This window comes from Leptinotarsa decemlineata, unplaced genomic scaffold, assembly GCF_025532065.1.
Source record: "Leptinotarsa decemlineata unplaced genomic scaffold, Ldec_3_MD MMD2_tig00002159_RagTag_RagTag, whole genome shotgun sequence".
NCBI lineage: Eukaryota > Metazoa > Arthropoda > Insecta > Coleoptera > Chrysomelidae > Leptinotarsa > Leptinotarsa decemlineata.
The window spans coordinates 3,909,785-3,927,187 of record NW_027412574.1 but is presented as its reverse complement, the minus strand read 5'-3'; the positions used below and the strand labels follow the sequence as shown (position 1 = coordinate 3,927,187).

Genomic DNA, 17,403 nt, shown 5'->3' with positions numbered 1-17,403 from the left:
CTTAAGGCTGTAGATTTATAATCCTCCATATAGACTCCTCTGGTTCTTGAGATCCAGGACTCCGGCAGTCTCCAGCAGTAGCCACCTCAGAGCTACTGTTCTAACAGTGCAGTCAGGCATGTTCCTGACGATCTCCTACTTGTGTCCCATTTATTTTTGGTTTTTCATGCTAGTAGTGGTTCCTATGCTATTATCGTATACTTTTTATGATTTTTTACGAATCACGATCTGCGATTCAACAATTCATCGATTTTCAATCTTCAATTTTTCCTGTAGAACTTGAATGTTGGAAGTGATTTGGATTGATAATTATCAAAAAGTTTTATTTAAATAATCACTACGTGTTCTCCATACGAAGCCAAGCACAGAAAAAACCCTTTCAAAACTTCACAAAATCAGTATCGGTTCAAAGTTCAAACCATTATATGACTAGTTACATTAGTTCCTTCAGACATATACAAAAAACCCACCGATTCAGAGTATGACAATAATAAAAGCAGGTATCTCTCTCTGTACCTCACTTCTCACTCAATGTTGAAATGTAGTGTAGAAATGAATTCTATGACGGAACAAAACTATTCTATGAAAATGATCTCTTTGACTGAACAAAAGAAGAATAGTACTAGTTGACGTCTATTTGCATACCTTACCGTAACATGGATAAAAGTAATCAAAACAAACGATGTGGACTTCAAATAAATGTTAGCATTCTGATGAGTGCAACTGTAGACTGCTCAGAACAATCCCATATCTGCGAAAATGTAAAATAGAAACTTTCAAATGGTTGGTATGTTACAATCTACAAGCAAAAATTGGCAAAAAATTTCTTTGTGTTCAGATTGTGTCACGAATATTATAATTCATTCAGTTTCAGAGTCTCTGTCGCTTCGGTTCATGTTTTGCAGTTAGGTCTGACTCGAATATTTTCCAAATGAACAATGTTCGATAAGTTCCGCTATGATTAGTATGTGGCTTAGAGTTTTTTCGTTTGTGTTACATAATCGCACTATCTGCTAGGTGAGAATCCACATATGGGGTTAATTAACCATGTCTAGGACACCCACCAGCTATCTACTCTCCTGTGATTCCTAAGTATCTTGCTTCAAGTAAAAAATCACTTTCTACCTGTTTGTCAACTCCTTCAGTTCTGCTCTTCATTCTCAGACACAAGCCCCCATATCAACCTTGGAATCAGTATTATTAATCTGTAACTTATGTCAAAAAACTTAAATTTATCTTATATGTGTTTATAGGTCTCCTACAAGTAGTATTTCTATATTCCTCACAAAATTGGATACTCTATTATCTAAAATTCCTTCCACTGGTAATATTGTTTTAACTGGCGATTTCAACTTGAACTTTGAAGACACACAAAACTGGTCAGTGAAAGATTTAACTATACTACTCTCACATCTTACAATTTGAAGATGCATGTCACTGAAATGACACGAATTAGTAAATATTTGGAATCTACGATTGATTTCTTTTGTACTTGTCTCTTGAAATGTTGAACACGTTAATCTGTCAGATCATCAAGCTGTCAGATCATCAAGCTGTCAGATCATCAAGCTGTCACTGCACAGATAAGAATGGTGGATGCTATACATTTTCATAACAAAAAGATTAAATATAGTCGACTCTTCAGTACAACCAACTATGATAAATTCAACTCGTTGTGCAATAATTTCAATTGGTTCTCTATTGGTCTCAACAGACCAGTTTCGCGAATTTTATGAGAATATAAAAATATTTCTTTAATGCTCATTTCCTAAGCAAAAAATTCGGAAGACATCTAAGAAGCAATGGATAACGAAGGGAATAATAAATTCGTGTAAAAATATGTTGGCATTACAATACATTAGAAAGTATTATGATGCCGATTTCCTCACAAGGAACCACATTGGTCCATAGATTCCGAATGGTTCAATTTATTTTATTGCAATATTGCGCAGTCTATAACACAAAACCTATATACTGACCAAAATCCTCTTTTATACCTTAGAGAAAATAACATTGTCTCGTCCTGTATATTTTATGACACCACTTCATCAGAATTGACTGAAGCCTTCAAATCGATAAAAATCAAAATGCTGTGTGTTGTGATGAGTTTTTGAAAACAAGTGTGATAATTCCTATATAAAGAAGGTGATACTCAAGATCCATCTAACTTCAGACCCATCTTTCTTATTCCGACTCTAGGTAAAGTGATAGAAAAGTTCGCAAAAATTCGCCTGATATCTTGAAGCAAACAAATTAATCAACAATGAACAATTTGGATTCAGAAATAACAAGAATACCATGTTTAATAGTCTACAAATGGTATACAACTGCATCAATGCAGGCAAAAATGTGGCGGCAGATATGACTAAAGCTTTTGATTGTGTCAATCACACATTATTACTGCAGAAACACTCTCACTATGGTATAAGACACATGGCCCTAGAGTGGATGAAATCATATTTGAGAGGACGATACCAACTGGTTAAAACTGACCATACATCTGGATTACTATTACTAAAAGTTAGTTGGGGAGTACCCTGAGGATCAGTTTTAGGTCCATACCTATTTCTCCTGTATATAAATGATCTTCCCCTCTTAGATATATCTGGTTCCTTCACTTTATTTGCCGACGACACTACCATTCTATGGCACTCTGAAGATGTGTCTTCGAAAAAATATTACAAGAGACCTACAAAAAATCAAGCCGTGGTGAGATGCAAATTTTCCATGTTAAAATTTCATTAAAACAAAATGTCCTACATTTGAATGTCTTCTTCTGGATATAGAATTAGCTGCTGACTCTATATCATACTATGACAACAATATAAAATTCTCGGGACTTAACATAGATACCAATTTGAAATTCACATATCATATTAATATTCTAAACAAAAAAATGTCAACTGGCTGTTTTGCCCTCTGGTCTACAGCTAAAGAGTTAGGTTATGCTGCAGCAAAAAATGTCTATTTCGCTCTCATTAAGTCAGACTTGGGATACGTAACCAAGTTCTGGGGTTCGTTTAGTAATGAACTCTTTGAGAGTGTATTTTTGCTGCAAAAGCGAGTGGTGCGGTATTTGTGCCAAGTAAATAGGTTGAGTTCCTGCAAACCTCTTTTCCTGAAACACGGAATACTGACACTAACCTCAATGTACGTTTCAGAAGTTACATGTCTCATTTACAAGAATAAATCTTTATATGAAAATAACAATCGCACTGCACGGAATGCAATGACTTTATCATTAATCATCCCTAAATCCACACAGATCAAAGACTCAATAATTTACGTCGGTGTCAAAATGTATAATAAAGAACATGGATTCTCTTAAAACTTTTTGAAAAAATTTACATGAAAGCCTGGCATCTGAAACCTATTACAATCTGACAGAATATTTTAATGACGAAACGATATGAAATTGACGGTGCCCTGGTATATGTAATAATATATGTTTACTTTTATTCTAAATGTGATTATTTATAGTATTATTTTCATTTAATTATGTAATTGTATATTTATCTGGATGTAGTTATTCACATGTACTTTTTTTAACAGTGTTTGTCAATAAGGTCATGTATCTTGATTAATAAACACATACTCTCTCCCTCTCTCTCTCTCTCTCTCTCTTTCTCTCTCTCTCTCTCTCCATATATATATATATATATATATATATATATATATATATATATATATATATATATATATGGTAAAATGGATTAACAGGGTCTCTCAGTCAAAAAATCAAAAATCAAACTCTGCTTTACTTTGCCAAGCTTTCGCTTCTAATGGGAAGCTTCTTCAGGGCAGTAAAAATGAGTGAAAAACAATAAATTGAAGATAGAATTGACATAAAAGTTAACATGTATACGATTTTTTTTTTGTTTGTTTTTGTATTTTTGTTTTTTTATATATATATATATATATATATATATATATATATATATATATATATATATATATATATATATATATATTGTTATGTTATTAGGGATGATGATGTTGATAATTTATAATTTGTTTAATCAAATTTGATATTATTCCTCAGGTAGATACCTTATCTTAAAGATACTTCTTACCTTGATTAGCTCTGTCGGATTTCTCTAAGCATGCAGCGCCCTCTCTTTCTACAGGTAGAGTTCTTGGAAAGGTCTTGTTTGTTTTAAAAAATATTGTGCCAAATAAATTTTCAAAAAGGATAATAAATATAATAACTATGGCACTAATACAATCAACCTTAACCTTAACCTACCTACACCTGCGAAAAATATCTTAAATTTTAAATCATGAACAGAATTACACCACAAAGTACCACTCTATAATAATTGCTGTTCTGTGGTATAACCTTGTTGAAATTAAATTGCTACAACGTTCTCTGCCTTATGACAGATTACTAAAATGGCTGCTCAGTGAATGTTTACAAATTAATCATTAATATCAATTTTACAAATGGTTATCGTTCTCAAAGTGTTTTAAAATGGTAAATGAATATTCAGTGAGTTTTCAAACACTGAGAAATTGAAATGTCTCTCCTGGATTCCTTCTATCAGCAAACAGGTTCAGTGATGGCGGTTTGAGTTTTATAAATTTATAAATACCTTGAATTTTTCCTTTTGGTGCAGTGAATTGATCTGGATGTTTCTTCTTTCTACTCGAATTTTTCCAATTGATACTATGGTTAGTTCAATTGTCTGCTTTCCACTATACTTTTATTTATAATTGATTCTATATGTATTTTAATAATTTTGATTTATCAATTCACAATTTTAATTCAATTTTCAAACTTTCAAAAATTGTACGTGCTTCTCGTTCCAGCGTTGATCATCGACTCCATTGGCTTCACCTTTCAACAAACTTCCCAGCATCTCCTTGATAACCAATTTTTGGAAAATTCTAGATGCTGTCAAAACCTTCTGATTTGTAAATTTTGGTACTTCACTCAAACTACACTTAGTTTATTTACCATTTGTACTCATAAACAAACTCTAATATCTAATATTTACAATATTACAATTACATATATATTACATAATATATTACAATTCATGTTCTGTATTTTACAAAATTAATTTTTTAAATTTGCATTTGGCAAAATTCATGAGCTCCTTTCCAATTTTTTCACCTAGTAGGCTAGACAATATTTTAGCTACATGGTTTTTTCATATACTGAGTGTTTTTCCTTTCACAAATTGAAACTATTTCAAAATATAGATTTGGCTAATTCAAATAAATTGTAATGTTGTTTTTGTTTTCTAATATTGATCTAAATGGTTTTATTAATTTGTTTTTGTGTTTCAGGAAAATATATATCTGGTGACTGATCTTTTAAATACTGGATAGTGACATTTGAATTTCAATGGAAACCAACTAAGCAATGATTTAGTTGTTACATTGTGTGTGTAACCATTTTACTGAGAACAAAAGATAAGAAATTTCTAATTAAGGTAACGTATCTAACTTTATTTTAAATGAACAAACTTATTAACTAGTCTCATTGGACAAGATTCTTATAAACAATAAATATCATATATATGAAATCGAGAAAGGTTAATGCAGTCAAGCTGCTGGAAAATAATTCTATAAAAATATATTTATCCTTATATATATATATATATATATATATATATATATATATATATATATATATATATATATATATATATATATATATATTTCACCTCCACTTTCATGTCTGTTATACTATATATACCAGATATGACAAGTATATTTCCTGTGTAACTGAAATGGGTTAAAAGTCTAATCTGAATCACTCACCTATTCATCTTCAATAATAATAATAATCGTCTTTATTGTTACCCAGCTGTAGTTACATACAAATATTTAAATAAATTAGAGAGCTAGTTGCTGACATAACAAAAAGCGAAGTTCAACTTATTTAGCACACGTGCTACTGAGTTGTTCTTCCAATTGAAATATCTTTAAGGCAATTTTGGAGTAGAATAATATTAGATTGATTTGATTCTTGATAAAGCAAAATCAATTCGTTGTAAATATTGAAAGGTTAGAAAAGGTATGACAGTAATGGGGAAATACTGTGGATGTAAACTCTAACCTAAACAAATGCCCTTGCTTTTGTGGACATTCTACTTAAACGTGAAATATCTTCATCTCACATATGAATTTTCTCTGTTTCTATAAATTTCTTTTAGTATTCATCATACTGAGGCAAGTTACTATCATTCATTTGAAAACAGTTTTGTTTTTACATTAATTTTTGATATCTGACTTTATAAGTGACCAGACCGTTTGAACGACAAATATCACTCACCCTGTACTTACACAAGCATTTGACATGTTTCTATATGACGATAGCAAGCAGACGGAGGGGTTCCTGCAAACACATGTGGACGCGTGTGAAGAACATTCAACATCTAGAGACGCATGTGTGGCTTAGGTGCAGTGGACAAACGTATACAGAGGCTTTGAGAGGGTTACGAGATATTTTTAACTTCAACCAAGCTGCGTATAAATTATTCTGGACATCCTGTCGACGTTTTTTTTCTTCAAAAACCAGTGTTTCATACATATGGGACAATGACGACAAATGTTTATTTGATCTTGCTGGATACGTAAGAGTCGTGTGATTATTTCACAGGAAAATTGTCTATGATTAATATTTCTTAGGATTGAGTGGATATTGATGTAAAAAGCGTAGCTTGCGATTCGGAATAACTTGTCCATTTTTATATGTCTACGTCGTAATTTTTTATTTGGGTGCTGAGTACTGAACCCGACCTGAACAATGAGCTTGACAGGAAAGAATGTAGCATCCTATTTGTTGAAAAAAAAATGTTAAAATCTGTTTTTCCATTAACCGTCATAGGTGAGTTTTTTAAAAACATCACTTGAAGGTAAAAGGTGATAGAAAAGCCGCAATTCTAACATATGAACTTCAAATTTTAATTGACACTTTGGTCAATTCTGTCTTTGTCATTCTGTCTGGTTCTGTTGTTGATTATTGAAAACATAGAAATACAGCTATGGGTTTTATTTGTCGGTGAAAAAAGAGATTATTGCTTTTTAGATTGAATATTTTTCATCAGTATGAGAACTATTTTTCATTCAAGAAATCTGTTCAGTTTGATGGATTGTTCAAGAAGTGGTGTGTTGCATATTTCTACAATTTACTTCATAAACGACGTTCATGTGTGACAACTGTAACTTATTTCGCGCTGTCGCAAATTTGGGTATCTGATTCTATAAGATGGTCACTCGAATTGATACAAAATTAACTATGGTTAAATCACAATTCAATTGTTTGACTGCTATATCATTCACAAACAGATATAAAATCTAATGTACTTTTTTACGGTTTTTTCATCTAGATTTTCATATCATTCCAGTTCATTATGAAATGTAATTTTTATCAATTCTAAGGGGCTGATTGAAAATCTGGAAGGAAATCCATTCTAATGTTGGATTCAAGCTCTTCCATTCTCAAGGACCAAAATTATTTGTATTATTGACTCAGCTTTTTCATTTCTGAGGAATTGTTTAGTCGAATAATATACAGGGCATTCCAACGAAAACTTAACCCCCCTGTAGGTCAAAAACGGAAGTGTAATCAAGAATTTCAAAGAACACGTCAATTTTTATTTCTAGGGAAACTAATTCTGATATGGAAATCATACCCTTAATTTCACCCCCCTGCGGTCAGCAACTACCCCATCATATGAAAAGCCTTTTGTCCCTCCACTGCTTTTGTGATTTTTTCTGAAATTGGTCCATTCTTTATTGAGAAATTAAATGGTGAACGTTTTATTCAAGAAATAACAGAAAATTCGTTGTCGCTCATTTTATTGAGGAAATCAACAAAAGAAATATAAATGACAACACAATCAACAGATAAAGTGTTCAAAATGATCTCTACCTAGTTTCATACAATAATACAGTCTACTTTTGAAAGCGTTCCTTACATTATTGAAGATGTCGGGAATCAGAAATCGGCATTCCTGAACAATTCTCTGTCGCAGGTCTTCTAGATTTGTAGAATTCATTCAATTAGTAATGAACGATTTGAAATGGACGACACTGTTAGTTCTTTCTGCACTGGTAGTTTTTGTTAAATTTAGTTGCCGCAGAACAAAAAGCAGATAGTTAGCCAGTGTCACTTCTTCACAAATTATTATGCAGCCATCCTTGTTCACTGTGTTCCAACATGGTTTATTCTACTGAAGAGAGAATAAAAATTGTTGCAACGTATTATCGAAATAATGAATGTGCTAAAGCTGCTGCAAGAATTTATAATACGAATCATCCAGACCACAACGTGAGCCATCAATACGTTAAACAGTTAATGGATAAGTTTCGAATTTCAGGTTCTGTTCACAACAGAAAACATGAAGTATCCCGTTCTGTCAGAAATGACGGAGTTGAAGTTGCAGTTTCAGGACATGTATAAATGGATAATCTACAATTCATTAGACAAGTAGCTGGATCGTCTGGTGTATCAACTACTAGCGTTTTTTGTATTTTGAAAGTCTACAAATTCCATCCTTTCAAAATAAGGCTAGTTCAGGAATTAAACGAAGATGATTCTGATGGTCGATTTCGGTTTTGTGAGGTGTTCAGCGAGAAATTGACCAATAACCCAAACCTATTTTCAGATGAAAGTTCTTTCATGTTGAATGGTGAAGTGAATAAACAAAATTGTCGTTACTGAAGCGATGTGAATCCTCATTTGGTGACGGAAACACTTTCGCAAAACTCCAAAAAAATTGAATGTCTGGGTCGTCATTCCGGGTAATAATATTGTTGGACCATTCTTCATTGAAGCTAATCTCAATGGAGACATATACTTAAATCTATTACAAGACCCTACGATTACACAAATTTTAGAAAATGATGACAATTCAGTAGAAAATTAAATAAAATTCCAGCGGGATGGTACACGCCCGCATGTTCGGCTGAGACAGTTTTTTGACGAACATTTTCCAATGCGTTGGATCGACAGAAGGGGTCCAGTGGAGTGGCCAGCTAGATCACCTGATTTCACACCGATGGACTTCTTTCTGTGGGGACACCTGAAGTCGAAAGTGTACTCTATTAAGTCTACAAATCTAGAAGGCCTGCGACAGGGAATTGTTCGGGAATGCCGATTGCTGACTCCGGATATCTTGAATAACGTACGGATTTCGAGAGTAGACTATATTATTGTATGAAACTAGATGGAGGTCATTTTGAACAATTTATCCATTGATTGTGTTTCCACTGATAGCATTTGTTATTGATTTCCTCATTAAAATGAACGAAAACGAATTTTCTGTTTTTACCTAAATAAAACGTTCAACACTCAATTTCTCAATAACGAATGAACCAATTTCGAGAAAAATGAGAGGGGTAATAGAATGACAAGACCTTTCAAATGATGTATCACTCGACCCCCCCCCCCATGATATTGTAAAAAATTGGGGTGGTATTTGTTGACCGTAGGGGAATTATCAGAATTAGTGCCTCTAGAAATGAAAATTGATGTATTCTTTGAAATTTTCGATTACATGTCCATTTATGACTTACAGGGGGGTCAAGTTTTCGTGGAACGCCCTGTATCAATTATGTTTCGTTACAAGGCTGGCAGGACCACAATTAGCTGTATAGTTTCCTAGGTAGTTTGCCATTCCAGAACATGAGGCTGATGACCTTAGTTGTCGCAGCCGACAACCAAAAAGTAATTGTGTTGGAGCCATTCGGGGGCCACTTGCAGGAAAACGATTTTTTAAAAAACGTAAAGGCTATGAGAAAAAGTCATAAAATACTGATTGATTACTCTATCCACATGCGAGACACAATCAAATACTCTGAAAATATCGAGAGAAACATCTCGAGGTTCCCCGTGTATCTCGAAAACGTTTTTATTAATGTATTTCATTGCATTTTGATGTTTGATTCAAGATGTTTCCGATAGAATTATGAATTGTGCAGTGCGAATTACTAGTATGATGAAAATTAACTGTTGAACTGTAAGTTGTTCAGCAAGAAAATTTTAGTTTTCGGGTACCTATGTTGCCATTGTAGGATTGCTCAGGTGTTAGGATTCACTCCACGCTAGTGTCATGATTTGAATCAGTTTAACCGTGAAGTGAAACGCGTCTTGGATACAATTTATAGTGTAAAAATTCTATAATTATTATCATGGATGATGTTATTAATCATCAAGTCAGTATATTCATAATTTGATATCTGCCCAATGAGCATTAAAAGAACATAATCTACGAAAAGACAGCTTGGATGATCAAAATTATGTTTTTTCAAATAAAACCTAATACTTTCCAAATTCACTTTCGAAATTATCTGGTTGCATGAGTATGAGTCACATCAGACATTATATTAAAGCTGATGACAAAAGTAGATCTATTTAAGAATCACAAACTGAGGATAATAATCTACAAATGTATTCATTTTCGGTTCCTTGATATTTTTGTGTTTTTGACCTTTGACAATCTGGAAAATTATAAATTATACACAATTACACACAATTATAAAATATCATTCAGAATGTGAAAAGTGAAAAACCCATATAACACCAAGGAACATTGATTCTTCCACAAATATGTCTTTCAAAGAATGTTTTCGTTATATGTAGAATATTTCTGATTCCAGTTCCTTTTTTTAAATAGTGTATAAATCAAAATTCAAAAACAATTGCATTTTCAAATTGGGACCCTATATTATTCATTAAATTTATATAAATACCTTCAAAGATAATTTTCCATAGATTTATCAAGGTGTATATCAAAAGTTGATATTGCACTAAAAAACATAACTTTGACATGCCACGATACATTTAGAACCTTGTATAATGGGGAATAATTTAAAAAGTGTGGACGCATTATTTTCTGAAATATTTACAATCTGAAAAATATAAAATGATTCATTAATCACGCAAAAACTTCAAAAATATTTTCCCGAAAAAACAATGTAGAGTGAAAGCAACAAGCACCATTTAGTTTCAAGAATTCTGAGTTGGTTATTTGATTATTATTTATTCAAAATCCGACTATAATTTTAATCTTTCGCAAACGTTTATGCTATCTCATATATTCACTTCCAAAAATAGTCCAACGTATATTCAAATACTCTCTTTATCTTTCCAATGATAATGGCCGATCAGCTGTCGCTTTCACTTTGATGACAATCCTCGAAAATCTAAACTAGTGCTGGCTAAGGATTACCGAGGTCTTACATTTAACGTGCGATTCATAGCCGTTAAAATCTTTGTGTTATTCGAAGGATAGGTAAGTAGATCCAAAGTGAGTGGATCTATTCGACCCCCAAGTAATTTGCGATCCGTGAGGGTTTATTGTGGCTTACACCAATTTAAATTCGACCAAATGAATCCAGTTTCTCAACGCAGCAGCTTACTTCATATAGTGAATGATCTTTCACGTCATTTGGCAGGAGTGGTCCTGATCTGGCCCGCGGCAGATACAGAGTATGAGCTCTGCTAACCAGTACCTGAATTTCCTCGTGAAGAATAAATTCACTTCAAGGTTGGAAGACCATGGTACATTTTCTTCAATTCAGTGACGACCTGGGTAAGCAACACAAATATGAGGCTTGGTAAATATGTCTTCTGTGACGCATTTCAGAAAGATGTCCTCATATGGATTATCCTCTTCGGCAGACATAATCGCATGGTATAAATCTGGCAAATATGTAAATCAGTTATGCATGACAGTACATTAGTTTCTGCCATGCAGGGCTTTTTGCCTCTGGCACAAGGCGTGAAAGTTATTCAGTGTGACACACTCAAGATGAAGACACCCCTATATCTTAGTCATTTTCAAAGGCAGACATTTGATTTTTGGTACAGGCGTAGACTTTTATGACCTAACCTAATAACCTAATATCCTTCGATATTTAGCTTCGCGTTGATGATACAGAATTAAGTTATTAGAAAAAGTTGATCAAAAATTTATTTTGACCCCACACAACTGAATTTCAACGCAAAATTTGAGTTTCGATTTTTATTTCGTAATTTTCATACTCAAGTACGATTTTCAATTGATGGTTCTAGATAAGATGCTACGAAAATAATAAATAATTTGGATGAGATCATGCATTGCCCTCATTTCAGTAATGAAAATAATGAAATGCTCTATTTAAATAATATCCAACAATGATAATAATGTTAACATTAATATACAGTGACATCCCCAAAGTATGCTCCATATGGGAAACTTCTTTATTAAGGGTTTTTCGACAAAAAGTTATTGGTGACAAAAGTTTGTGCATCCCCTAAAACTAAATATGCATCAACAAAATACAGTAAAAAACACGTAATATACGATATGCCTTCAAATATTTGATTTTGAAAAATATCGGAAAATGTTATTCAAAAAAGTTGTTCAGCATTAAATTATCAATTGCGATGGCCCTAAAATACTTCCCTGTGGAACCCCGTCACCTACGCTTATTGCAGTTGAGACAAACTCATTGATTTTGGTTACCTGCTTCCTTTCTGTGAGGTAATCACTGATCCAATTAAATACTTTTCATTCAATGTCATATTCTTTCAATTTCTTAATAAATATTTTACGATTAACTGTTTCAAACGCATGTTTGAGATTTAAAATTCTGCTACAGTGTACATGCCTTCACTCATTTTATCTTTCTATTCAGTAACTGTAAGCTGAAGTGCGGATTCGCATGAATGTCTGGATCTACAACCAGATTGGTTTGTGAAAAGTATGTTTTATTATTGAAATATTCCAACAGTTGTTGATATACTGTTGATTCTAACAGTTTTTAAGCGCAAGGTGAAGTGTTAATTGGCCGATATTCATCAGATTTTTTTGTGTTTGGAACTTTTTCGATAGGCCTAACTGTACTGGAAAACTACCATTTTGTAACGAGGTGTTCATAAAATGACACAACACATGTCCAATTACTCAAAACTACTCAGTACGGAACTAAAATCTCTTCGAAACAAGCTAAGATATGTGTATATTCATCAGTCTTTTATCAAGGTTAATTCGCAAGTGACTGATCCACCTTCTTCTTTTTCAGTGCGGTCAATGGACTTAGGTCATTCTTGCCCCTCAAATATGAGCTGCAGTCCTCGTTGTTCTGGTTATCTTTCAGTGGAGGAGCTTCATGAAACAAAAGCCGAATCGATCCTTCTACAGTAGCCTTCATCACTTGGAAGGATCGATTGCAGCTTGAAAAATGGTTCTGATACAAATTCTGTGAAACATGTTCCTCCTTACGAATCAGTAAGTTCTGAAAATCTTGCGAAGAAAATTGGATTAGATAATTTAGGAAACACTTGCTATATGAGTAGCATTTTACAAGTGTTGTTTATGACCAAGAATTTCCTACTTATTCACCAAACTCAAACAATTGTTCTTGCAGTTGCAGTTTCGTAAGAATGTCATCTCAAATCATCTCTCCCACCAAGCGATTTCCTGAAGTCTCTGAAGTCCAATAGGACAACAAGAGGACTGATTCGAATTCTTGGGTTCTTGTTGAATACTATTCGTGAGAAAAAAATACTCCTGACCGCTCTGAATTGAATGATTTCGTACAGTCTATCTCTTCTTGTGTTTATAGATCTTTTGTTGAAAAAATCCTCACTTGTTTACTCTGTAGTAAATGTTCAAGAGGTAGCAAAAACGAATATGATTTTCTGGAACTTCAACTAGCATTTCCTAATGTAACTGATAACCAGTCCGTACAAAGCTCATCGTTGAATCATCTGAAAATGGAACTTTTAACGGGTGATGATCAACTGTATTGCCAAACATACGCCAAACTGACTGACTATTATAAGAAAACAAGTATAGCTGAGGCACCAGTCAACCTAATAATAACACTGATAATCTTTAAACATGACTCAACTTCTGAAGGAAGCACCAAATTCTTACGAAGGTTTGAAATAGATGAACACTTCAATCTATAGCAGACCACTATTATAATCTTCATGCGGTCATTGTTCACTGTGGTTCTGACGTTGAATCTGGCCATTATTACGCATTGGTCGAAGACGAAACAGACTGATATAAATTTGACGATAGTTGTCACTAAGTGTCCTGGCGATGGCGATGTTTTGAATTTATTGGAGCCTATGGAGATACCCTACATTTTGTTTTGCGAAAGAGAGGACATTGGCAAATCAAGATCTTCAGATGATGTGGTGCTGAAGGTATTTCCGGGTTTTCCTGTAGCTGAAAAAGCAAATGCGCTACTGAAATCAAAGAAGTCGCCCCGGAGTTGTTTCATAATTCCATGATTTGTATTACTTTCTTCTTTAATATCAGTATAAAAATAAATGAAGAAAAATCCGTTATAATGTAGGAATAAGAATGGAAAACCTAATATTTATTATGAAAAAATTTAGATTTTTATTATTAGTTACTAAAAAGCCACACAGACATGGGTCGAAATTAAATCACAATCATATTCAACAGGAAATTGGAAAATTCCTCAACATTGGAGACATGGTAGTTAAAGGAGACTAAATTCGATTAACTGACATTTGATAAAATGATAATTATCAGTTTTAGTTATTTCAATACATTCATTTGATTGACTATTTTATCATTTCTGTAGCTTCTTATTGGGAACCATTGATTGAAAATCGGACTTGAATATGAAAATTACAAAAAAATCGAATTTACAATTTCGAGTTGTGAGGTTAAAATCGATTTCTCAGCAACTTTTTAAGGAAACTTAATTCGGTAACTCAAAGGCGGAATCGCAGTGGCTGGGTTTGAGGCTGTCATTCGGGCTAAGTATTGCAAAAAATGCGGCCCATGAAGTTCTACGCCTGTACCCAAAAATCAAATATCTGTTTTCCAAATTGATTAAAATACAGGACTGTCTTCATCTTTAGTGTATCACACTGTATATTTTCTCAAGAGCAGAACTAGAAAAATAAGTTAGTTGGAAAGTAGTTCGTCTCGTCATCTTCATATTTATAGATTCCCTCTTCTGCAAAAATTCACCTTATATTTCCTTCATCCCAGATGGAGTATTGTGAGAGTTTGAAGGTGATCTGCAGGAGCTTTCAAAAAGCTATCAATATGTTTTATTCGTTACAAGTACACATTAAAGTTAATATTGAACAAACAACTGTTAATTTTCATATTTGTACCAGTTGTTGCCTGCGGCTTAGCCCGCATAGAATTTGGTGTGTCACCTTGAGTTTTCATCAACCCAAAACTTCAGGATTCCAACTACTTGAAAACTACTTGAAAACTGAGCCCCCGTTCGGCTCGCTTTCTCGTCCATGACGCTTGAAACGCCCCTCTACCCCTGCGCATCAACCCTCTTTGTCTTATAGTAGACGCGACGCGTAATGGCTTACTGCTTTGTGTCAAGTTAATCTCATCGTGATAACTTTTGAATGATTCGTCCAAGTTACTTGGTGTAAAAGACATAGTTTATCTATATCAAATACTCGAAACGACAATTGTATCAATTTGTATAAGAATTTGATAGACATTGTAAAATGTGCATTGTAAAAAATCTATCCAATTTAATTGTATTTATGGCTTAGTATTTTTCATATAGTGGCTACCACATAAGAGGTAGATATATGCTATCGCGAACTTTTATTTAGAACTATTTAAGATAAACAATCTTACGGTACATTATCTGCATGTAACTTCAACAGTATAGGCAGCGCATGCCAAGTAAACTCTCAAGGAGCAAGAACTTTTCAGAGATACTCAAAACTTATCGTTATATTATGATTAAAATTACACGAAATCTCTGTAAATTGTAGCCTATATGTTATTCTGATGCATAAGGTGTATTTATGTAAAGTTTCATCTAAATCCGTTCAGTTGTTTAGGCGTGAAAGAACCATGGACATGCATATATATATATATATATATATATATATATATATATATATATATATATATATATATATATATATATATATATATATATATATATATATATATATATACATTATCTGCATGTAACTTCAACAGTATAGGCAGCGCATGCCAAGTAAACTCTCAAGGAGCAAGAACTTTTCAGAGATACTCAAAACTTATCGTTATATTATGATTAAAATTACACGAAATCTCTGTAAATTGTAGCCTATATGTTATTCTGATGCATAAGGTGTATTTATGTAAAGTTTCATCTAAATCCGTTCAGTTGTTTAGGCGTGAAAGAACCATGGACATGCATATATATATATATATATATATATATATATATATATATATATATATATATATATATATATATATATCCATCCTTACAAACTTTCACATTTATATTAGTATAGATTGAAATATGATATGTATTATATGATTATATATGATGTATTATATGATACTTTGTAGGGAAGTTTTTGCACTATGTACATTACAAACCAACTTCTTGTGCAAAAGTTCTAAGCACTGAATTAATCAGAAACGATATTGCTCAATTTGTTTTCCTCGCTAATTACCGCTTTATGTTTTTATATTTCTGTATTTCATATCCTGTGTTTATTTTTTCATTTTCTTCATTTTTTTTCCACATGATACTATACTTCGTTCATTTATATTATCTAAGATATAAAGTCTCTTGAAATTTTTAGATGTAGCAAGTCTGACTCCTCAAATGTTATAAAAATCAAGCTGAATTTTGATAGTACTAATGTTCTATTCTCAATGAAAGTATCCACGGATCAAATATTCCCAACATTTTATTTGTTCTTCCTGTACTCAAAAAAACTACCGTTTGCCGTCTAAGGCCCATAAGATTACGAAGGATAAGAACTGTAAGCCATTGAAATAAAATCAGCATGTTAAGAATATATCCCATATGTTTTCAACTTGATCCACACTAAATTTCAGAAAGGAAGTAATATAGACAAGGGTGCATCGGTCAAGGTAAGATTTCTATCCCAACAGACAGTTAGCTGAACACCCCTCTACCCTAAGGGCTTTAAATTTACAAGATTTATTGGCCTGTTGATCGTGGTCGGTGGTGGCAGAAAAGAAAGACTGACCGCAACATTCCGAAACCTGTCACAACATACTGTTGTCCAGCCTCTTGCCTGAAAGGGCCGGAAATGTAAGGTGTAATTCGGCAAATTATAAGGCTAACGATTATAGCCCTGCGGGATGGGTATTGTGTTATAAGTAAGTCTACAGAAATCATTTTCTTCCAGTACATGAAATAAATGATGACTGAATTATTTCTTATTGAGTGTTGGAAATATGAAATGATAATAATAATGGAAATAAGGTTCTGTTTTGTCATAAAATCTACAATAGACATTGATACCGTCAATGATTAGGTGAAAATTTGAAGTGAAATTATTTCAATACAATATAAAAGCAATACACTACTCACAATAAAACGAAAAGATATTTTTGGACATTCTTGGACAATAAAGTATATTTATCTATCTATCTATCTATTTTATTTTCTGAAATA

General features: G+C 32.9%; 1 long non-coding RNA gene across 1 annotated transcript; it reads left to right on the top strand.

Annotated features, from left to right (window-relative positions):
• The first annotated feature begins 4,149 nt into the window (after positions 1–4,149).
• Positions 4,150–14,291, top strand: LOC141482992 (uncharacterized). The gene is made up of 3 exons (XR_012465838.1): positions 4,150–4,671; positions 5,293–5,438; positions 13,024–14,291. It is a non-coding gene; the product is annotated as an uncharacterized lncRNA (long non-coding RNA).
• The last annotated feature ends 3,112 nt before the right edge of the window (positions 14,292–17,403 follow it).